The sequence below is a fragment of the Myodes glareolus genome, chromosome 16 (assembly GCF_982192425.1).
Source record: "Myodes glareolus chromosome 16, mMyoGla1.1, whole genome shotgun sequence".
Classification (NCBI taxonomy): Eukaryota; Metazoa; Chordata; class Mammalia; order Rodentia; family Cricetidae; genus Myodes; species Myodes glareolus.
In genome coordinates, this window is record NC_142041.1 from 47,543,510 (window position 1) to 47,569,319 (window position 25,810).

The 25,810-nt window shown below is 36.2% G+C and overlaps 1 protein-coding gene and 1 long non-coding RNA gene across 2 annotated transcripts in view; one reads left to right on the forward strand and one right to left on the reverse strand.

Annotated features, from left to right (window-relative positions):
* Fut9 (fucosyltransferase 9) overlaps positions 1-25,810 on the forward strand; it is a 203,933-nt gene that overhangs the window by 107,527 nt on the left and 70,596 nt on the right. The gene's annotated exons all lie outside the window — the stretch shown is intronic.
* Positions 1,706-9,969, reverse strand: LOC146891468 (uncharacterized). The gene is made up of 3 exons (XR_014997357.2): positions 9,837-9,969; positions 6,143-6,212; positions 1,706-5,202 (listed from the first exon to the last, which is right to left on the reverse strand). It is a non-coding gene; the product is annotated as an uncharacterized LOC146891468 (long non-coding RNA).

Consider the following 25,810-nt stretch of genomic DNA (forward strand, 5'->3'; position numbering starts at 1 on the left):
GCATGTAACAGCAATTAATGAAAAAAGTGGGCATGAATTTGAAAGAAAGCAAAGAGAGATATGTAACAGGAGGGAGGGCCTGCTTTTCATCCTGGCCACCCAGCTAGCTTAACCCCCGAAATAATCACACAGAAACTGTATTCATGTAAACACTGCCTGACTCATTAGTTCTAGCCTCTTATTGGCTAACTCTCACATCTTGATTCAACCCATTTCTAATAATCTGTATAACACCACGAGGTTGTGGCTTACTGGGAAAGATTTAGCATGTCTGACCTGGCATCTCCATGGCGTCTCTCCATCTTCCCTTCTTCCCAGCATTCAGTTCTGTCTACTATGCCTACATAAGTGCTGCCCTATCAAAAGGCCAAGGCAGTTTCTTTACTCAACCAATAAATGCAACACATAGACAGAAGAACCTCCTACACCAGAGATATATAAAAGGATTTGAAGGAAGAGGAAAAAAAGAGGAGAAACTGATGTAATTCTAATCCCAAAATAAAAGAAATAATTTTATTCTTTTAAAAGAAAAGATACAATCTGACTAAATAAAAAACAAATAAATTCAATTGTTCTTTGTCTCCAAAAAACACCTCATGAGTAAAAATGCATACTGAGAGTCAAAAAATGGAAATCAATTCACGAAGTAAATGGATGTCAAACACTAGTTGGTATTTACATTCTAATGTATGAATTAAAGATAGCTTGCATATTAAAACATAGGGTAACTCATCAAGAAGATGTAACATCTGTAAATATATTTGAGGGAAAATGATGAGCTCCCAATTTCATGAAATAAGTATTAATGAATATAAAAAGTCACAAAGCTCCAGATGCAATTCTAGAGGCTGCTTTAATATTCCTCTTTAAATTAGATAGATGATACAAAGTAATCTGACAAAGAAACATCGGAAGTAAAGTATATCATTTTTCTAGTATATTTAAAACATATCTATGGCTATATGCAATAGAAACAGAGTACACACTCTTCCCAATAGCCCCTGGGACTTTCTTTGAAAGACATCTTGGCTACAAAGCACATTTTAAAAAATATAAAAGAACTGAAATTATTCCTTTTAAATGATTGGATAAAAGTGAAATAAAACTAGAAACCAACAACAAAACAACCCAAACAAAAAATAGGAGACTGAAAGATACATTCTTAAAAACTATTGTATTTATCAGGAAGATTTTTTTAAAGTTCTTATAATTAAAGAAAAACTATAACAAAGAAAGAAAAAGAGACAGAGAGTAGGGTAATGGAGGGAGAGGGAGGGAGGAAGGGAGGAAGAAGAAAGAAATAAAAACAGAAAAAAAACTTGTTATAATCAAGTGATAATAAAAACACAATTACTAAAACTTTGTGATAACAACCAAGACAGCTTGAATAAGAAAGATCATTATGAGCAATTACATTCAGACATGAGATAAATCTCAAATAAATATCCTAGTGATCTACCTCAAAGTCTTAGGAAAGCAAACACAATCTTAATCCAAATCAATGGATGGTAATAAATAATAAGTATCAAGGAAGGAGTAAATGAAATGGAGACTAAGAATAACACAATGAAACAAGCAAACTAAGAGTTGGTTCTTTGAAAACTTAAGCAAGATAGAGAAACTCTTAGACAAACTAAAAGAGACCTGAACAAACCAAATTAGACATGGGAAAGACAGTCACAGCAAATTCCAGTGATATCTTAAAAAATTTATGGATACTTCAGAAATTTATTGTCCAGATAAGTGAAAAAAGCAAGAAAAGTTAATGAATGTCTGGATATATATGTCCTACCCAAGTCACATCTATGAGATTGAAGCTGTAACAAGAAGTTTCCAAGTAAAGAGGAACCTCGGGCCAAACAGTTTCACTACCTAATGAAAGAAAACATTCACAGAGGAGCTAACATCAAAGTGCTTAAAATTTCCAGAAAAAAACAGATAAGTCACCCTTCCCATCAATTGATATAAAATCATAACTAACCTGATACCTACATGGGATAAGGACACACCAGGTGGGGAGGAGCGTATGGGGATGAGAGCACAGTACAAACCATGTTTTTCTGACGAACATAGATGTAAAAATTTCAGTAAAATTCTTCCAATCAGAAATCAAGAACACATTGAGAATAACAGCTGTCATGATCATTACAGAGATGCAATGATATTTCACTATACACAAATCAATAATTCAAAGTTCAAGGCAGCACTTAGCAGATTTAATGACAGAACTCACAGAATATTTTCCACAAATTGAGAAAATGGCTTTGCAGAGTTCACCATCCTTCGGATAAAAGTACTGAAGAAATTACAAATAAGAAGTAGCATATCTCAAAGTAACAAAGGCTTCATAACATACAAAAAAAAAGAGTAACCACGACGACCACTATATTGAATAGGGAAAGACTAATACCCTTGTTTCTAAAATCAGAAATGAGACAAGGATGCCTATTTATTCTACTCCCATTCAGCATACAGTTCAAAATCTTACTAAGAGTAATAAGACCTGAATCTGACTTTGTCACATATGTTTGGTTTCATGGCTTCCTGCATCCTTGGCAGAAACCTTCATAGCCTCTGAAGTCTTCTTTATTGTAATGTCTGCAAAACCCATTGCATGTAGATCATGCTGCCTAGTGCCTCTGTGAACTCAAGGTATATTCTGCCCTCTTTCTTCCTGAGCACTTATTTTCAATAAGATAGATGTCTGTGACTGGTATATAGGTCACTAACTTTTTTGTTTCATTTATTTATTTATTTATTTTTCTTGAGAAAGTGTGTCTCTGTGTAGCTTTGGTTCCTGTCGTGGAACACTCTCTGTAGACCAGGCTAGCCTCAAACATATAGAGATCCTCTTGCCTTTAGTTCCCATATGCTGGGATAAAAGGCATGTACCACCACTGTCCAGCTTGTTATATGGGCACACTTTCAAACTTCATTGCAGATGCAGGTGAAAGCCGGAGCTGAGAGAGTGAGAATGACGTAGGAGAGTTGACAGGTGTGGCAGGCAGTCCCCAAGACACCCCTCAATTATGCTTGGCCCTAGTATGTAGTGTAGTGTATGATCTTCTCTATATGCTACTTGGTTCTAATCAGTAAAACATAGGAAAAGTAAGGAGGTACCTCCTCCAACTCATGATTCCCTCAGAAAGCTATGGAAGGGCGATTCTTCCAGATCCATTGGCATATCTGTAAGACTTCATCTTGGCAGCAGAGTTCCTGAAGAGATTGACCTTCAGCATCTGAGCTACCATTTGTTAGCATGTTGGAGAGTATATCCAGCAAGAGCCATCAGGAGTCCTTTGATTACTGATGGTGGACCTTTTAAAAAGTGAACAGCATGAGGACACTTGGCCGGAAACCTTTCCTAAGCTAGCCTCTGATGAGACTGTGCCAGCAAAGCTGTCTTTACTGGTCTTGAAACTACAGAATTGAAACTGGGAGTCAGATGATCCAGTATAACTCTCCCCAGATCTGTGATGTTAACAGTAAGATAATGCTTGTATGTAATTTAAAATAAAAATTCAAAAACTGGAGGAGAATGATGAGGTGAAGGAGCAGGAGGAGGAGGAGGCACAACAGCACTGTAACATGAGGGAAACTGAGGCAGAAGGACAGTAGGTTTAAGGACATCAGTAGGAACACAGCAAATTCTTGTCTCTAAAATTCATAACAGAATAGAAGGAAGAGGAGAAGGAGAATCAAAGAGGCTTAATAAGCACTTTAAATATCAACTGTGTTCTTACCTTACATTGGCCAGCTCAGAAAGAATATACAGGAAAGAAAAACCTCACCAATGAGACCTAAAAGGCATAGAATGAAAAGTAATCTTTCATTCTCCTTTATAAATTCCAAGTCATGATTTATGGCTACTAAGGCAGATTGTGGGATAATTTACATCTATTCTTCAAAGAGTAGAAAAGAAAATATAAATAATTTCATAGACAGCACTGTCTGTCATAAGCTTTATACAACTGTAGATGATTGAAGAAAATGCATATGCCTGTGGCACTTAGAGAATGCAAGAGGAGTCAAGTTGCCCAAATCCTATAAAAAGTGAGACGTTTCTATATAAATATGATGGAAGAACCATCAAACCTGATGGGAAAATTAAAGTTTCATTATTTGCACAAACAGCTGTCTTTGCCTGCCCACGATTCATCTTGACTGTCTCAATAACACGAAGTCTATGTTTCTAGAATTGCTTTTAAGAATCAAATAGACACCTATTCTCTTGTTTAAACACCCTCAGGAGATATTTGTTGTTAGGCACTAGTGCAATGTAGAATTGGTGCAATCAATAAGCCCAGGTGCAGCCCAGACAGTTCAACCTAAGTAGGAATCAATATCCAGCTCACCTTTTGCACATTTTTCTTAAGCACTGTATACAGTTTTAGTTACATACCAGGAGTATTTTCAAATGAACTGTGAGAAGAGATGTAATCATATCCGGTCATTTTAGCTTTATCTCTAACACCGTGTGTGTATGTGTAGGGGGTAGTGGTGAGGATGAGTAGCTCCTTTGTAAACCAAGTGAAGAATATCATCACCCTCAAATGTGTTGATTCTATGACTACAGCAGAAGAGTACACATATGTTAGTGTCATGCCTGCTCCCTGGTTATGCAGAGTTCGCAGCAAATTTGAACTGAGAGCAACACTTTGTCTGTGAGTCACTATGTCTCTTTTATTTGAATACATCAGTATAGCTCTCTCTTTTAATTTCAATTCTCTGCTACTTTTGTTAGAATGTGAAAAAAAGCGCAGAAAACGTCACAAGTGACTTTCAATACTTCAGTGGTCTAATATTCACTCAGTTATTTTGTAGAGGATGGCTTGATTTCTTTCTTCTTATCTGCTTTCCCTCTTTGTCTGTATCAGTATTTTAAGAAGCTGTAGCACTAAAGGAAAGCGATACAGACTGCAGGAGCAGTGGCATCACACTCTTATCCCCACACCCAGCCCTATGTTTCAAATCCTTGCTGATGTTAGTCACGATTACTCAGCTTCAGTGAGGATTCTCACATTTGCTGCAAGTTTCTCTCTCCAAGGAGGCTGACAGAGGCCATTTCTGTCCTGCCACTTCCAGATTCATGGGCATGCCAAGAACACACATGACTGATTAGATATTTCTGGATGCCTTCCATAGTCCAGCTTTCACAGGATCACAAATTGATTCCTCGGGGAATCCCTCTCACCAAGTCTCCTAAGAAATCAAGGTTGAGAAAGGTTTAAATCCTTTAGTTTTGAAGATATTACAGAAACAGACTAAAGTAATTTTTCTTCTCTATTATACAAGAGATTCATTCACTATTCCCAAACAAGTATGGCAATTCCCTCTCACCTGGAGACAAATTGAAGAAGTGAATGCATGGAAGGAAGGGCTGATCCAAATGTGCTATACTGCTTCTCAAAGAGGATACTAAATACATGGAGTTTTTATTATTACCACACTCCTTTGAAAAGGTATTTTAATCTAGTTCTCATCAAGTCTTTAAATTTAGGGATTTGCCAATGTCTTTATCTGAAATCTACGAGACAAAAGGAGCTATTAAGCAATGCTATCTCCCTGTAGTCTCCCTATCAAAACCATTCTCTCTGATATATTTCCCTACCCTAACATTGCATCAATTTATTTCAGAACAAATATAAAATCTTTTCTATTACATACTGAATATTTTTCAATAACTAGCAATACTTTCTATATTCTTCCTTGATAAATTCTTCCTTGGTAAAACTCTAAATTTTGAAAATTGTATCTAATGAACCGCATGTAAAAGTAACGGAACATGTTGGTATGTGCCTCTGAACTTGTCAATTTCTATGTATATGTATGGGTAAAAGGATCTTTGGACTGAGGTTATCCTGAGCTCCACAGTGGAGCTTTCTCAGATAAAAAACAGAAATATCAAGGAGGGTTACAGATACAGTAAACTGGTAGTACATTTGCTTGACACACACATAGTCATGGTTTTGGTTTCCAGTATTGGGGACAAAAGCAAAAATATGTCAAAATGAATATATATGTATATTCAAACATTGAATATTTCAGAAAAATCAAAAGAAATTAAGTGTCTTATCTGCTCTTCCCCTAACCAGCCTTCCCTTCTCCTAACCAGTTTTCCCTCTACCTATCCCATGCATACCTCTGGTTTTGTTGGTAGGAAAGTATGTACTCCATCGGAATTATGATTCAGATGATGCACAAGCTCAGTTCTGCAGTAGAGAATACATAAAGTAGAGTATGTCTCAGTACTTGTCCACAGCAAGTTTGTAAAATGGACTCACACAGCTGAGCAAAACAAGGACCTTTGTAAGTCATTTGAACTTTTATCTTGTATGTTTTAGTGATTTGGATATAACCATTTCTTTTATTATTAAACATTTTATGATATTTCTTAGGGTACTTTAAGTCTTGCTGAAACTTGAAAGGTCTATATTAATTACCATGAGGAGTCTTAAGAACATTGTGAATCGGGCTGGAGAGATACCTCAGCGGTTAAGAGCACTGACTGCTCAGGATCTTTCAGAGATCCTAAGTTCAATTCTGAGCAACCACATGGCAACTCACAACTGTCTGTAACTCCTGTTCCAGGGGATCTGACAACTTCACACTAATACACATAAAATAAAGTTAAATAAATCATAATAAAAAGAGAACATTGTGAATCAGAATTTCTTTGAACAGAGTTCTATTTTCAGATTCTTATTGTAACAGTCAAGCCAAATACTGAATGATCCTTTTGTTTAGTGCAGGGTTCTTTCATTAAGAGTTGTTTGTGTGTATCTGTACATGTGGTCTACTCTATGATCGTGTCTTCATAATCTACATAATAATATAAAATGCATTTCTTAATGTTGATCATAGTGAAAATGAAATTCCATTGTCAAGAAACAACAAAGAGAGAACTAGAAAGAAACCCTTTTCATATCCAAATGGAAACCTTTTTAATTCTGTGGTGGTTGATTTAAAACAGCTCAGAATACAAAAATTTGTCAATACTTAACAAAGCAAGCTAGCATTGTCGAGAATCACTACAAATAACTGAGTAGTCAATGGTTGGGGTTTGCTGGGGCTAATGTCATTAGTAGTACGAGTATTTCTTAAACCATAACTAGTAAATGTTAGATTCAGATCTTAACTCTAAAAATTTGCAGATAAGAAATGATGGACAAAGTTATTAATCAACTATCTGTTTATTTTTATGTCTAAGATAAATTTGAAACTAAGCCCCCTAATTTTCTTAGTTATAGTGGGCAGAATTAAAAGGCATAATTCAAACAGTGATTTTAATACCTCATTCATAAGAAATTTTCAGTAACTCACAACAGTTGCTTCAACATTTCTACAACTGACCAATAATTACCATGTTCTACTTTGCCTGGTTTTGTTTGCTTGCATGACTAATACATTGTTAAAACTATTTTCCACTTAAAATGGAATTTCATTTTCACTATGATCAACATTAATAAATGTACTTTATATCAATATGCAGATTATGAACACACAATCATAGAGTACAGATGTACAGATGCACACATACAACTCTTTTTATTTAAGAGAATAAGAAGAGTAGGTTAGTCTTCAGGCTTCTTATCCCAACCTAGTACATCTGAACCCAGCCTTCCAAGAAAGGACAAAGACTTACTGTAATGGTTTAGATAAAATGGCACAGTTCCCTGGGGGGGGCAGCCAGTCCCACCACGCAAGGCCTCTGTGGGTCCCAGGCTGGTGGGAGATGGCAGGTAAGACATCTCATTGAATAGGCAGGTGAGAGACAGATAGACACCATGCAGAGAAAGTGGGTATAATTTATTTAGTTAGTTATGGAGAGTAAAGGGAAAGGGGGGAAGAAGAGTAAGGGGAAGGGGAGAGAGAGAGAAAGGCACAGAGAAAGAGAGAGAGAGAGAGAGAGAGAGAGAGAGAGAGAGAGAGAGAGAGAGAAATACAACTCTTAAATCTACTCAAAATCCTGAGTAGAAAGTAAGAAAGTAGGTTTGTTTGGTCAGTAAGATGTCATTTGGAAGGAATTTTGTCATCCTGATTTTAGCCAAAAATACTCTCTTTACTACATGTTTGTTATAGACTATTAATAGTTGAAGAAAATAAGATCAAAATGATGTTTCAGACTAGCAAGTTTGTCTTTCCTTTCTGCCTCTTAATAAAGGAAACCAAGAAAATAGAGCATTGTATTGTGACCTCAGACAATGCTCTGTTGACTTGATAAATGAATGAGTACCACTTCTATTGTTCCAGGGGAGGGTTATAATAAGAGAATGTCAGAGGCTATATATTAACATCAATACTTAGACTACTTGAAATTAGAGACACCAGCTGCAGGCCAATCTAATTAATCATTCCCAGTATTCAACATTAAAGGAAATAATGATCATTGGTGATATAAATATTAAGGATACTAGGTATAATGTGTTAGGATTTTGCCAGTAAAGGTAAAGCTCTGCTGTTCTATACTGTTGTTCTTGCTACTGAACCAGCAGGCAGAGGGTGGAGGGAAAGGAGTGCCAGCGGTCAATAAGTATGATTTTCAGTTTTAAGATAAGTCTACATATTTTTATTTATTTATTTAAAAAAAGGAAAAAACTATCTGTTTTCATTATACGTACCAAACCAAGTTCCCACTCCCTCCCCTCATTCCATTCCCTCCTCCTACCACCTACCCCCAACGCATGAACTCTTCTGAGTGGGTATGGCACATTACTTTGGGGAAGGTTCAAGGCCCTCAGTACTATGTCTATGTTGAACAAGGCATCCAGACAAAAAGAACAGATTCCCAAAAAGCCAGTACATGCATTAGTGATAAATCCTAGTGCCACTGCCAGTGGTTCTGCCATGCAACTGTCAAGCACAGAGGGACTAGTTTGGTCCTATGCTTGTTCCTTTCCAGTCTGGCTGGTGTTGGTGAACTCCCATTAGATCATGTAAACTGTTTCAGCGTGTGTACTCATCAAGGTCTTGACCTCTTTGCTCATATCTTATTCCTCTCTCTCATCAACTGGACTTTGGGAGCTCAGTCCTGTGCTCTGATGTGAATCTCTGCCTCTGTTTCCATTACTTTCTGGATTAAGGTTCTAGGGTGATATTAAAGATATTCCTCAGTCTGACTACAGAGCAAAGCCAGTTCAGGCACCCTCTTCTCAATTGCTGAGGATCTTAGCTGGGGTCATCCTTGTGGATTCCTGGAAATTTCTCTAGTGCCAGGTTTTTGCTAGAACCATAATGACTCTCTCAATCAAGATATCTCTTTCCTTGCTCTCATCTCCATCCTTCTTCATCTCAACTGTCCCATTCCCTCAAGTTCTCCTCACCTCTCCCCCTTTCCCCTCCTCTTCCCTTCTATCTTTTCTTCTCCCCCCCCACCACCACTATAATCCCTATTTTGTCAGGTGATCTTGTCTATTTCAACTTTCCAAGTAGATCTACATATATTTCTTAGGGTTCACCTTGTTACTTAGCTTCTCCTGGATCATATCATGAACTATAGGCTCAATAGCCTTTGTTTATGGCTAGCATCCACTTATGAAAGAGTACATACCATATTTATCTTTTTGGGTCTGGTTTACCTTGCTCAGCATGATGTTTTCTAGTTCCATCCTTTTGCATGTAAAACTCAAGATGTAATTTTTTTTTTTACCACGGATTAGTACTCTAACGTATAAATGTGCCACATCTTCTTTATACATTTTTCAGGTGAGGAGCATCTAGGATGTTTCTGGGTTCTGGCTATTACAAATAATGTTGCTATGAATATAGTTGAACAAATGTCTTTGTAGTACAACTGAGCATCTTTCGGGTATATGCCCAAGAGTGGTATTGCTCACCCTGAGGTAGACTGATTCCCAATTTTCTGCGAAGCTGCCATACTGATTTCCAAAGTGTTTGTACAAGTTTGCATTCCCACCAGCAATGGATGAGTGTTCCCCTTACTCCACATCTTCTCCAGGATGAATCTGATAGAAGAGAAAGTGGAAATTAGCCTTCAATGCATGGGCACAGGAGATCACTTCCTAAATATAACCCCAGTAGTACAGACAATGAGAACAGCAATAAATAAATGCGACTTCCTGAAACTGAGACACTTCTTTAAAGCAAAGGACACAGTCAATAAGACAAAGAGGCAGCTTTCTGAATGTAAAAAGTTCTTCACCAACCGCACATCAGACGAAGGATTGATCTCCAAATTTATATAAAGAACTCAAGAAATTAAACATCAGAATTTTAAATAATCCAATTTAAAAACAGGGTACAGAACTAAACAGAATTCTCGACTAAAGAATCTCAAATGACCAAAAGACACTTAAGAAAATGTTCAACATCCTTAGCCATCACAAAAGAGCAAATTAAAACAACTCTGAGATACCATCTTACATCTGTCAGAATGGCTAAAATAAAAAACACCAGTCTATGCATTTTTATAATGAACTTATTAACTCAAAACTTTGTGGTATCGTAAGGTATGAGAACCATGACCTTTCTGTATTTCATTATAGTCAGAGGCACAACATCTATTTCCTTCTTTCCATGACTATCCAAGGCTAATAGCACTTTTAATCTGTGAATGCAAACACAAATGCTTACAAGTCAATTTTGTTTATACTTAGCCTATACTTTATAAAACAACTGGTGTGTGTGTGTGTGTGTTTATGTGTTTAAAGCATCAAATACAGGGCCTCTAGTACACTATGTAAGCATCCTGCCACTGAATAAAATCCCCATCCACCCTTTATTATTACAATGGAAATGTTATTGCTTGGCTATCAAGTAATTAATATGATTCTAGGCTTAATTTTAAGAAATATAATTGGCTAAAATACATGCTCATAGGTAACATGTCTGTCTGAAAACTATAGAACTATAGTAGAATACAGAGAAGTAACTGATGTCTTCTAAATAAAACCATGATATAATTAAGCACCATTGTTTGACTGATGGTCTCTTTGGTGACAGAAACCCTACTCAGAAAGTCTTTGCTTAAGCATATATTCAAAAGAGTACTTCCTCCACTTTTTTATAGAACTTTTAAGTTTTCAAGTCTAACTTTGAGGTCTTTGATTCACTTGTAATTGGTTTGTGTGCAGGGTGGGAGACAAGAATAAAGTTTCATATGCTTCCACATATAAATATCCAACTTTCCCCACACTTTGTTAAAGATACTGTGTTTTTTCCATGCTAATTTTTGGCATCTTTATAAAAAATAAGTTGCCTGGATGTATGTGAACTTACATCTGGACTCTTAAATCTACTCCACTAATCAATTTGTGTATTTTTATGTCACGTCCATAAAGTTTGTGTGACTGTGACTTTATTGTATAGCTTGAAATCATGTATGGTGATCCCCTAGCAGTGTTTTTACTGTTTAGAATCAATTTGACTCTGTATTTAAAATTTGATTTTTCAATTTCTGTGAAGAATTGTGTTGGAATATCAATGGACATTCCTTTGAATCTATTGACTCCTTTTGGTATAATGATCATTTTCACAGAATTAATCCTGCCAATCCATGAGCATGTAAAATCTTTACCATCTTGGTATCTTCTTCAATTTGTTTTTGTAGTGTCTCAAAGTTTTAGTTATAGAAGTCTTTCACTTCATTGGTTAGATTTATTCCTAGGTACTTTCAGTTTTAGGCTATTGTGGGTAGGATTGTTTCCTTTATTTCCTTCTCTGAATGTTTGATGTTGGTATAAGAAGTTATTTACTTTGTATTAATTTTTCAGCCCACTACTTTCCTAAATGTGTTTATCATCTTTGGAAGATTTCTGGTGAATTCTTTAGGTGCGTTGTGTGTATATTTGTGTCTTCAAATAAGAATACTTCTGATTTCTTCCTCTATGATTTGTATCTTGTTTACCTCAATTTCTTGTGTTATTTCTCTAGACTTAAACCAATACATTGAAAAGGAGTAGAGAGAGTGGATATATTTTTCTTGCTTCTAGTTTTAGTGTCAATGTTTTGGTTGTTTTCCCAACTTGGTATGTTAGTTGAGGTCTTGCTGTATATTGCCTGTATTATGTTAAGGTATATTCCTTGTACCTGTAGATTCTCTAACGCTTTTACCATAAAAAAAACTGGATTTTGTCAGAAGCCTTTTCTACATCAGCATGAATACTCTTGTCATTTCTGTCCTTCAGTCTGCTTATGTGGTGGGTTACAGTCAATCATTTATTTCATCAACCCTGTATCATTTTGATTATTACTTTATCATAGTGGATGACATTTTGGAAGTTTCCAAGTATTTAACAGAGAATCATTGTGTCTTTGTTCATTAGATTGGTCTATAATTTTCTTTTGGTTGGATCTTATTGTTATTAGACACTTATATGTACATGTATTGCAAATTTTTGGGTTTTCTTTAGTGATTCTGTTTCTTCTTTCATTTCTTGAACTTTTTTCCTCATTTCATTCAACTGTTTGTATTTTGCACAGACTTCATTGAGGGATTATTTATTCATATACTCTTTAAGGTTCTTGAACATATTCATAGTTATTATTTTGCAGTCCTTGTACTTCAGCTGTATTGAATTTAAGGAGACTACTGTAATAGGGTTAGCTGATTCTGATGGAGGCATACTTGTCTGTGAATGTTTGTCTTTTGTGCTGGTGTCTAGGAATCTGGAGTTAGGATGATTGAGATGATTTTAGATATTGATATCTGATCTTTCCCTTGTTTTGTGGGTGTTCCATTCTTTGGTTTCTTTTGCTCTTTGTGGATCTTAAAAAAACATGGTGTCTGTGGTTTTCTGATAAAGAGTGCTTCTGCACATTGGTGGGTGTTGGAGAGAAATAGAAATGGGCTAGGAAAGAAGTTGAGAGGAGCTTCAGAAAAGACCTAAGGAGATTTGTTGGGAGATTCCCAACAGGAGGTGTGATCCCCAGAGAACTGCAACTCTAATGAGAAAGGGATCTTGAAAGTAAGTTGCAGTAAGTTAAAAGAAAAAAAAAACAAGTTATTGAAATAGGGATGAAAGAAGAGATTTGATCTTGGATGAAGGACAACTGTAAACAGGTTGTTACAGTAGGATGAAGTTGTTATAAGGATAGGAATGAAGAGATCATAATGGAAGGATACTATGAGTCACTTACTTGAGTCCAAACCTGATGTGGGATCCCAGGTAGATAGTGTTTCTAAATATCAAGGTCTGACATGAAAGAATGAGAAGGGCTACAAGGGAGGGCTGAAAGAATCCACAGGAAGAAGGAAAGTTAGGAGGGCACCAAAGTCTGATGGAGTCCTCAGGAAAAGGGGTAGATTGGGAGGAGGGTTATCTACAAGTAGTTGACTGCAAGACTTGGGGTAAAACTGGAGAAACTGTAATAGAAGACAGGAAAGAAAACGAAAATCCAGTCTGAGCTGCAGCCAGATGTGGCCACGGGAAGTTCTAGCTATGGTTAACTGACACCAAGGAATGGTTAAGGACTTGAAGGGAAGGTTGAGAGGTTTACTGGAAGGATGGAAGCTTGGTCAGCAGCAAGGTTCAGCACGGCATCCAGGAAATAAAGGTAAGGGCACCAGGATAGGTACCTGCAACTAGTCTGCTACAGGCTAGAGGATGATACTGGAAAAATTGTCCTGGAGGACAGAAAGGAGATGTCATGGAAAGTTTTTATTTCTCCTTTAATTTTAATCATTACTTTGGCTGCATGTAATATTTTGGTTTGACAACTGTTGTTTTCAGAATTTGGACAGTTGATTTTTATTCTATGTCTTTGTGTATTTCCTCTGCATAACTGTGATGTGTATGGCATATGCATGCACTGCTACCACGGGCCAGGAAACGGCCTGAGATCCTGCAAACTAGAGCTCTAGATTGTTTTTAGCTGCCGTTTAGGTTTTGGAATTCAATGTATGTCCTCTGGAAAAACAGCAAAAGCTCTTAACCACTGAGCCTTCTGTCCAGTTTGAGAACTTGGAATATATCTTCACAGGCTCTTGGGCTTTAGAAGTTTTAGTCAAATAATCAGATATTCTATTGAGCCTGATTTTAAAGGTGTCCTAGCCATTCTCCCTTGCAGTTTCTTAAATAGTTTCTTTATTCTGTGTATTTAATGTTTTAACTACATCTTGTGAAGAGTTTTATTGTTTATTTAGTTGGTTTGATTTTAGCAGTTATGCTTTTTACCGGGTTTTAGCTAGGTAATGTACATTGTCCTCTAGACCTTCTGAAGCAAAATGGATATCTCTTCCTTGTGTTTGATAAAGTTCCTCTTTTTTTTTTTCTTTGTCTTAAATATAATTATTCAAAACACATTTTGCTAGTTGAGAAGAACATAATTGGATATTCTCAATGCTCCAATTTGAAGTGGTACTTGCCTTTTAGTTTCTTGAAAAAGAAAAATTGAAAGTTTTATATACATAGGTTTCATTTAAATTATGCAGCAATCTTTAATTATTATTGTCCCAGATCTTGTTTAATGAGGATCTCTGTCATCAAATCAAGTACGATTTTTCACAACTATAAGAATGATAATCATTAGCAAAAGGATAGCTGCGGCCAAAGCCATGACGGCTTTTATTTTGCATCCACGCCACCACATCTGCCTTCGAAGCTGTTTAGATCTGTTGCTGAATGCAGTTGCATTATCCGATAAGCTTTCTGATAAAGTTCCTCTTCTGGTTTCAGTGAAAATGCTGCCTGTGACATTGCTATGGTTTGCTTAGTCAATTTTCCTAATTTGGAGGTTAGTTATTTTCAAAGCTTCACAGAGCTCTCCAGTTTTTTGCTCATTTTCTTTTGAATTTATTATTCACTTTCAGTGAATGATCTGATTCATCTAATTTGTCTTCTATCCATAAATCTGTTTTCCATATAATCCATTCTATTTGTGAAGCTATCTATATATGAGGAGTTTTATTTTTTAATATCATTTTAGTTTGTATTTTCTTCACCAATTCTATCTCTATTTTCATAGCTTGGTTTGACCTCCTTATTTCATTCATATCTTTGTATCATTGTCTAAGAGCATATCTTTGTCTTCCTCGATTGTTTGTATGTAGTTATAATAATTATTCAAATTCTTTGTCCAGTAGTTATTTCAAATCATATTTATGAGAAGCTATTGTAGCATTAGTGGTTCCAGAGGACTCATTGTCTTGTTCATGGTGTTTCTACTTCTGTGATAGGACCTGTATACCTGGAGTTTGTTGTTAAAGTTTTCTTATTTCTTTTGTATGCATTATTTTTAAAATTCTAGTCCCTTTTTTTTTCCTTCCACTTGGTGGCATTTACAATATTCACTGGACTGCTAAGTCCTACTAGGGTTGAGGAGACCTTTCCTTCTCTGAGTCTAGTATTTAGATTCATACTTTCTCTCCGATTGGGAATCTGGTTTTGTGCCGTGTCAACTAGGGCATCCTTCATGAACTTGAAACCTTCCATGAGAGCTGTGAACCTCTCATCCAATTTTTGGGCTTGACTAGAATTATATCTTGCAACCAACCTCATCACCATTCATCATCCATCACTTCATTATTAACTCCCTGGGGAGGTTCAGTGAGAAGTGTAACTTCCCCTGTACCTGTGACCCCAAACTAGAGTTTAAATCTGGTCTTGCCTTGGTCCACAACATCCTTTGAAGTTGAACTACTCAAGCACCAATCACCTTAACCTAGTTCAGGACTGGTCTCTCCTCTTATTTTCAAGGACTGGGTTTATTTTTATTTGTATGTGTGTATTTATATGTCTGTGTATGTGCATAGAAATCTGTGAATGCCTAAGGAATCTAAAAGAGGGTATTGGATCTAGCTGGTGACAGGCAATCGTAAGCTATCCCAAGTGAGTGCTGGGAATCAAACTCATACCATTTGAAAAATCAGCAAGCACTCTTAATCACTGAGCCATTTCTCCAGACATGAGTATTGTCTATTTTGTCCTATATTGGATTTAAATTTAAATAACACTTAAAACACCCCAACTTCTGTGTATTAGTGAAGACGTTTTTTAAAGAATATATACTTTTTGCTAAATCAAATTAAGTATGAATTTATTTTAATTTCTTGGATTATAATTAATTACGATTTTTATGTACTTCAAAAAGTCTTAAAATTCCAGCAGGTTATATACAATACACAGTGGAAAAAACAGTTTATCCATTTCTTTCAGAATACATTTTATTGTTATTGTTCATGTTTTTAGAATATTGTCTTGATGATAAAATCCAGACAACACATTCTTCTTCATTTCCTTACTTTTACAATGCTGCCAGTTCTAAAGTTAACAACTCTTACATAGGAAAAAGATAATGTTTTATAGTGACATAGATTAAGAAATGATACCTATCATGATCTCTAGTTTTTTGCTTCTTACAAAGTATGTTGCATTTACAAATGTTCTAGTAAATCTTTTAGGAGGGATATATGCCAAAAAATATTTTGACACCAATAAAAGAAAGTTTGAAAAGTTAATGTGAACCAAACTATGAAGAATATTTTATGTCATACTGAAAAAGTCAGTACTTTTCACATACACTTTCTTAGAATGACCACTTCGGTGATAATGCAATATATAGAATTAGAGACTTTCTTATGAAAATTTCAGCCATAAAATAAGCAATCTAAAATGAATGAAAGTAATTATAGTCATATTGGAAAGTAGACAGATAAAATTTATTAAACAGAAATTTTTATATTCAAAATTTGTTGTATGCTAAGGGATTAGAATTCCAGAATCAATTAAGCTCAGTCATTTGGTGAATGTCAGAATAATCCAATAAATTGATTCATATTAAAGGAAAGATAAGAAATATACAGAATGGAGAATTTGTTTTAATGCACGTGGGCTCATTAAAGGCCTTTTCTCCTTATGTTTGCATATAGAATCATGGAATTGAAGAAAAAACCTGGGCCAGAGACCTATGCAAGCAAATAAAATAAGTAGAGTAACAGGAATGGAGAAAGTCCCTCAGAAGTACCTGTCAGGATGTGAAATAGAGTAAAAAAAGCATCAAGAATTAAATGCTAAATAACTAAGTAAATTTTACAGCTAGTATAACACCAGAGTATTGGGACATAAATATTAAGTGTAAGGAAAAGACAAAGAGAAATTACCAATGACTGAAAATATGAAGTAATATAAATAAATCAAACACTGCAAATTGAGCTTAATAAAGATTTACTAATTGCTAAGTGATCATGGCAAGCTTACTTTTAGTGAAGTAACAGAATAAGCTTAGATAAGAAAATTAGGGGTAAGTAGTGTGTTTGTGATAGTACATGCACGTAATTATTTGGAGAAACTTTAACAATGATGAGATAGCAAGTATCAGAGAAACATGGAAATACAAGCAAATGAATGGTTGGTTAATTCAGATTCCTGAATTGACATCAAAATATATGAAATGTCATCTTTAATGATGACTGAAGCAAAAATCATGCTGGTGAAAACACATGCAAGCATGTCATAATTTAAATATGAAATATTGAAGGCTTTCCATCTGGTAGATTGTACATTGTCTTTGAAGTAATAAGGTAAATAATTTTGAGAATGAAAGGAAGTTAAATCATAAGGATTTAAATGCAGGAGGAAGGTGATGTTGAAGTTGACTTGGTTTAGCAACAAAGACATTATTTTGAGCATTATATTCTATGGTTGTCTTTGGATTAAAGAAGAATTACCTTAAAAATGAAAGTAGAGAATCAGGTGTCAAGAATTGTGGAATTGTTGACAACAGAGATATAGAAAGAACAGATGATAAAGTAACAATAAATAAGGTATATCAACTAAAATTGTAAAAACATCAAAACATGGGTGACTTTCTTCAAGGGCAAAGCATTAACGAGGGCAGAAGCTGAGGGAAACTAGGTGTAAATAGGTTACAGGGCACTGAAGAGCATCAAGAAAAGACAACAAAGCAAAGGTAAGAAAACATAGGGCTATAGAGGCATGGGGAAGCATGAGATTGAGTTCAAGGGAAGGAGGCAGCAGAGCAGAGGAAGATTAAGGTGAAGAGAAAGAGTACATCTTCAGAAGTATGCATTTTACATAGTGAACTGGGCTAGTTTTCAAAGAGAATGCCGATACAATGCTGCAGAATGAGAACCAGGGGCCTGGGAGAGCCGTGGACAAGTGAACAGCGACAGCGAAGTCCTTTTAGGACTTGATCCACTCACAGATTTCTACTTCCCCATACTCTGATTGAAGGTTTTGCTTCTTGTATCTTTGCTAATTTCTTAAATTTTATTTATAACTCAGCTCTTGCTGTTTGACAGATATACTTTTCTTTATTCTCATCCTCAGTGAACCCTTTCTCTACCCCACCTAGTAACTCTTGGTAGAGAGGTACATTCGTGAAAGGTTATTTTAATGGTGCTACTTGGAACAAGGACATCAGCTTATGAACTTGAATATTTTATTCATAAAATTGCCAAAGCATTTAAAAGATTTTAAAGACAAGTAATTTTTGAGATATAACAAGATGTAGAGAAATGACAAAGAAAACAAATCTCATTAAAATGTTCTAGATTCCAGGCAAGTTTCTAGGTAGTAAATTCTTATGTGTGGTTTTTTATATTAGCCAATAGAACTAAAGGTGAGGTTAATCTGTAGTGTTACAATTATCTTCTTCCTAGCCATGAATTTAAGAAATTCCAGCAAGGTCTAATTAATAAGAATAATGTCCATGAGAGGAGTAAGATATGTCAATGTAAAATTCTTTGTCTTAATTATTTCATTTAGTGTGTATATACATGTACATGTGTGCCTACATTCTTACTCATGTGTGCATACCTATGAATATGACATAGTATACATGGGTTGTCACAGGAAAACTGGGTTTTTGTTCTCTCTTTCCACCATGTGGATTCTAGGGCCAGAACTCAGATTCTTATGCTTTGTTGCAAGTACCTTTATCTACCCACCAGTCCCTCAATGTCAAATTCTATACTTGCCATCTGTGAGTGAAGGTGGTCTCCATCCTCCTAAAAGTAAACAAGAAACCAAAGACTTCAGGATCTGTCAGGAGAATTTAGCATAGTAAAGGCAAGTTTGTAATAGAAATGACTTAAAGTTTCATCATGAATGAACATAGCAAAGCTTAATGAGTCTAATTATAGATCAGAGAATGTTTGAAATTTCACTTTGTCTCAATGGAAGGTGGAGATAGTGTCCAAATATACTATGGAGTCAATATTTCAGGTTATTAAGAAAACATTAACAATATAGCCAATAAAACAATTGTGGTACAGTATTTTTCATGTGAATCCTCAAATTTCACTAAAATACTCATATTGTGTATAAGAATTTCTATTTTCATATTAAATAATAGTTTGTATTTTGTTGGTATTTCATTATTATTATTATTATCATCATCATCATTATTATTACCACCCACAGAAAGAACATAACTAGCTAAGTGTACTGATATACAGCTGTAATTCTAGTTCCTTGGCTGAGGCAGGAAAAAGAAGAATTAGACAGCATAGATCAGAGCATCAAGATATCCCCAATGCTGCAAAGATAATACTTGTGCCTGTGGGTAACTAGTAGCTGTCTAATTGAACCTAAAGTTCTCAGTTATAAGGAATTTATGCCTGCTATTAAGGCTATTATCAATATCTTATTACTAGAGAAGTCATAGGCCCTGGAAAAGAACCAAGTATAGAAGTTTCAAGATGCCTTTTAAGTTCTGTCCTTGTACCCATAGATAAGTACAGCCTTGCCCTACTTTTCATCAAAGATGTTTCCTTCTGCAGGAGAGGATAATAGATAAGCAACTGACCAAAAGGCAAAGAATGAGTGATCTTAGGGTGCTCAGCCCAAAATAGGGCATCTAAAACAAACCCCTTTACCTAGGTATCAGGAAAAAAATAAGCAAGAGGGGACAGAAAGTTTTAAGTGGCCTGAAAACTGTGACACCTTTGACAAGATAATGTCTTCTGGACAAGGCAACGCTGTACCCATGAATCCCAAAAACATGGCTGCCTGCATGGTGCAAAGACTACAACACTGATCAGATCAACATGGATGCAGGGAAATTTCACAAGGCCAGACTCCTGGATGATGAGCTATAGGCAGTCAGTGACTGGTGTGAGATAGAGACCCATCATTATATTCAGGATTGAGAATTAAATCCTAAGTGGTCAAGTATAAATATATGCAAATGAGAGTAACACTACCCTTCTCTCTTTCTCAAAAAGAAATATGCTGTATACATATGTGTCTGATAACAAAAAAAATAGTAGGAAGATCATGAATTTGAGAAGAGAGTAAAGGGGGTCATGAGAAAAAAAAATGAAGAGCTGGAAAGGGTATAACAATATAATTACTATGTGTTCACCTATGAAATTCTCAAATTAACCGAAGAAAAAGAAGAGTTAGATCATAGCTTCAACCATGAACTGAGACACTGTCTCAATTGCAATGAAGGAACATAGCTATCGGGGACAACACATAAGACCACCATATTTGGTTACAATGATTATTTGATATTACATGCTAGAATTTTATATCATATAGCTATCATGTGCTCTTCATAACCACTTGTGGGTTTGAGCAAGCAAACAATTCACCTGCATGTCAGACAGAAAGAAGAATAGAATCACAGGGAAATGCAGAGCTGTTTTGATCTTAGTGCTGATGCTGTCAATTTGATGGATACACTGAAAGTCAAGTCAGAATGTTCATGGTATTTCAAGTGAGTAGTGTGGAGTAGGGTGGAGGTCAAGGGGGTAGAGCCCTCACAAATCAGATGTCTGTCCTTAAACGAAGAAGCCCAGAGATCTACTGCGCCTCCTGTTGCCCTGTGGTGACAAACAGGGAGCAGGATCCCCACCAGACACCTATCCTGTCCTGCTCTGGGCCTTCAACCCTTCAGTCGCCATCAGAAATAAATGTCTGTTGTTTAGTGAGAAGTAACCAAGTCTACGACATTCTGCTGGAGCACATCAAAATGACTAAGATAAGGATCTTTTCCTTGCTGATGTAACTTGTTAGAAAGCAAACCCTGACAATTTAACTCTAAATGACAAGGTCTTATCTACACTATCCTGTTTTAGTTTACTTCGTACTCTTTCTATTTGCACAGCCTCTCATAACTTACTTTACCTTTCTGTACCTGAGAGCCTTACCTGAAAATGCAGATGCTTATATGATTTGCTTTGTACACTGGCATAAAGATGAATATTATAATAAATTTAATTGTTCTTCACAGTGTCAAGTAGAAAAGAGACCCTTCTAAAAGGTTCGTGTACAGCTACTTCTCATATGTAACATGATGAATGTGTCTGAGATGTTAGAAAACTTCCCCATAGGCACAGTTTTCTATAAGAATACACAGTGTCTATACAAAGCCCAAAGCATTGCCTTGCATACTAGGAAACACAAAGCATAAATTCCAAGAGTTTTCTGGGACAAAGAAAGACAGGATGCAGGCACAATAATATTTGCTGACTAACATTCAGCCATTAAATTAGCAACATAAGAATGTGATCTGGGAATGTCAAGTGGTTTAAGAAATATTTTTTAAAATGTGGGAGCAACAAGAGAGGAAGACCTTTAATGTGCTTAGAAAAATCAGAGCTACTCTGACAAATGTTGTTTGTTAGACCAAAAAAAAAAAATGACATCTTTTAAAAATTATTTGTTATTTTTTATTTATTTATTTTTTTAAAAAAGTTATCTTTTCTCATTTTACATACCAATTCCAGTTCCCACTCCCTCCCGTCCTCCAACTTCCTCCACTCCCCCCACCCCCTCATTCCCCTCCCCCCACCCCTCTCCTGCCAAACCACCCCATATCTACTTTTCAGAGAGGATAAGACTTCCCATGGGGAGTCAACAAAGTCTAGAACACTGCTTTGAGGCTGGAACAAAGCCCTCCCCACTATAGCTAGGCTGAGCAAGGGTTCGTTCCAAAGAGAATGGGATCCAAAAAGCCAGTGCACGCAGCAGGGATAAATCCTGGTCCCACTGTCAGTAGCCCCACAATCTATCCCAGCCATACAACTTTCACCCACATTCAGAGGGCCAAGTTTTGTCCTATGCTCGTTCCCTCGCTGTCAGGCTAGAGTTGGTGGGCTCCCAACAGCTCAGGCAAGCTGTTTCGGTGGGTGTCCCCTTCATAGTCTTAACCTCTTTGCTCATATTCTCACTCTTCCCACTATCCGACTGGACTATGGGAGCTCAGCCCAGTGCTCTGCTGTTGATCTCTGCATCAGATTCCATCAGTTCTGGAAGAAGGTTCTATGGTGACGTTTAAGATATTCATCAATCTGTCTACAGGGCAAGACCAGTTCAGGCACCACTCTCCACTCTTGCTTAGTCTTAGTTGGGGTCATCCTTGTGAATTCCTGGAAACAACCTCGATGCCTCTCAACTGAAGAATGGATAAAGAAAATGCAGTACATTCAGACAATGAAGTATGATTCAGCTCTAAAAAAAAACAATAACTTCTTGAAATTTGCATGCAAATTGCTGAAACTAGAAAAAACCATCCCAAGTGCGGTAACCCAGACCTAGAAAAAAAGTATGGTATGCACTCATAAGTGGATACTAGCTGTAAAGCAAAGGATAAGGAGCCTATAGTCCATGACTCCAGAGAAGCTAAGTAACAAGAAGAACCCTAAGAGACATTCATAGATCATGAAGGGAAGGGGAAATAGACAAGATCTCCTGAGAAAATCGGGAGCATAGGGTTGGGGGAAGTAGAGGGCAGAAGGGGAGGAGGAGGAGAGAGAGAATGGGAGAGAACGTAAGGAAAGGGGATGGTTGAGATGGGGGAAGGGCAGAAACAGAGAGCAAGAAAAGAGTTGTCTTGACTGAGAGAACCATTATGGGGCTAGCGAAAATGAGATCTTAAGGATTAGTTACAGGGTTCTGTACTACGCTATATTCCCTGCTATGTTCCCTCCTTCCTTATTTATCCCACCAACTCTTCCATCTCTCTTCTCCTCCTATTTTCACTTTCTCTTCTTCCCTCCATTCTCATCCTTTCTTGCTTCTATTTGTTCTCATTACTCAGTCACAAACCCTCAGGAATTCTATATTCTGAGTGCATGTGTATTAACTGCACGACCATTACTTGTTTTTTGAGCTATCAGTGTTTGTTCAACAAGGTCATTTTAAAACATAAAAATATGAACTTTAATGGCAAGCTAAGATTTTAGAACCAAGGACCAAGTTAGTATCTTTTTTGAATAAAATAGGAAATGTCCCTTGTGACACACTAGAAACTGACTCTCTTAAAGACAGAAGAAAAGATAATCATGTGAATTATTTAAGTACACTTACCTTCTACTTGTTCTCCCAGCCAACTGTTGGAGGGTAAAGTTTTATATTTATTTACTAGTCTTTAAAATATATTTATAAACTAGTTTTATGCTTGTTTTTTTCTGCATCTGACTCAAAAAGTCATCTCCAACAGTGTTCTAAGCAGTCTTGCTTACTAAAGACTGCATTGTCATCCTTCTGCTCTTCCTCACACTGGGTCTCCCTGGTGACCCTTTTCATTCAGCACACTCACCTGAATATATGCTGTCATGATGAACTGCTAGGCTGTGTATGCACACACACAGACACACACATACACACACACACACACACACCACACACATGCCAGTGCGAACCAGTTTATTATATAATTCATGACTCTTGCTTTTGTAGGAATTTAGTTTCTAAATTATTTTGGTGATTATTTTTCTCAGTTACTTGAATGATTGATATTTGGTTTTGGCTTCACAAATTGTCTACAAAGAACAGCAGGTTTTCATTCAGGGAGATTGTGTGACTAATGCTATGCAAAGCTATAATGTGTTTTTCTGCTGATAGGAAAGGAGATTGATATGCTGTATTGAAACAAATGGGAAAACAGACTGCTGAAATGGACATGAAGATATAATCAATCAACTTTACCCTCCAACAATTGGCTATTATTAGAAGCATTTGAGCCTATACATAGTCCAATAGTGCCTGGTAAAACTATAGAATTCTTATATAAGCTAAATGAGTTTTATGGAAGGTAATTAAGAAAGAAATCTGCTTACCAAAGGATTAGGAGCATGATGAGTCTCTGTTGATTCAGTTATTAAGATTCTAAATAGGAGTCAGCTAACAAGAAAAGGATAAATTAATTTCATACGTAAGATCTATTTTCAGATACTCCATTTGAAACATTGGCTTAATTATACCAATTACAGATATGTTTTCATGATTTCTCAGAAAATAATACATTTCTGTCTTCTCTTTTAAGTGGGAAGAACATAAAGAAAAATAGTGTTCTCTCGCAGTTACATAGACTACTGTACAGAAAATGGATTGGAAGAACTTCACAGTGAAAGTAAACACAGTGTCCTCTGACTTACGGATTGTGCTCTCTCATCTCTTACTGACTCCATGACTTATTCTATTAGGGTTGTGACAAGACACATCTTCTTTGCTTTATGTATATTAGGCATCTGGTAATATACCCTTAGCAACTACTGTGTGTCAAGTAATGTTTGGAAAAATTGGGACATCTCAAAGAAATCAGGAGACAATACTTTCTACTTTTATATAGTTCTTCATTTAAGGGTATGTAAGTCTGATCTATAGTATACTGGGCAGTATGGAAATTGAAGAAGAAACATAAGAAGACTATATCCAAAATATGAGTTGAAGCTCATTTTAGAAAGAGTGGTCAAAGAAACTCACTGATAAGAACTTCAAGTCCAGATCTGAATGATATGAAAGGGGGGACCTTGTGAAATCTGCAGAAAACCTTTTTCTGATTTGTTAAAGTTCTGCCCTGCAGCAGTGGAGGTAACAAGGAAGAAGTTGGAACTAAAAGTGCAAATGACAAGAAAGGCAGGGGTAGGGCTCAGGAATGCTATAGATCAGGGTCATAAAAGGGATTTCAAATTCAATCAAACTTAGAAAGGAAGCACTTGCTGGCTTTGAGCAGAAGAATGAATCATCTGGCTAGCACCATTAGCTGGAAGATTCCAAAGGGCAAGAGCTACTTTAGACCATGGAGCTCTGTGTATTTTCCTATACTATGTGTCCACACACAGAGCCTCTCATTTAAGATAGGGGAAGACTACTTAAATAATAATTCTAAAAGCAGCTACAATTTTCTTCCCTATTTGTAGTTATTATTTGTATTTATAAATCATTATTGTTACATGTTCATATGTCAAAGCTAATATAAATATCTAATGTACATTTGGCATCAAATATGCAAATTGAAAAAGATACCACGAACAATTATATCTTTGTAGTCCAGTATAAACACCCATCCCATATTTCAGGAAAACAAACAAAACATAGAGTCCATTTTGTGTTGGTGAACTCTCATGGGGCCATCCCTAGAGTATAGTTGGCACCACGTCACCTCATTGAAGAATGCTAATTCTCCCTTCCCAGCAGTTATTAATAGAAAGAATTCAAAGTTGAGTGGGCAGAGAAAGGGGAGAAGACCTGAGACGCATTGGGGGAATGGAAAGAATATGACTAAATATGTTATATGAAAAAAACTTTAAAGAGTAAAATCATAAACACAAATAAATAACTGCATTTCCCGAGAATTGACACCAAATAAATGAGCATTTTACATATGTATTCTTTGTTTCTCCTTTTTAAAAAATCAAATTTGTAGAGAGCAAATTAGTTAGTTGTAAGCTACAACATTATTAGAGATATAAGTCAAAAACATGTCTCTAAATTTACATTATATGTACCTTTTCATTCTTTTCCAAATCAGTATAAAGTAGTATTACACCGTGGTAAAAGTTTGGCTGAACAATGCTAAAGCAAATGTTGAATTTATTTCATAGTGTATCCTGAGCCAGCTAGATATGCTCACAGGTCTGCTCCAGCCACGGTTTTAT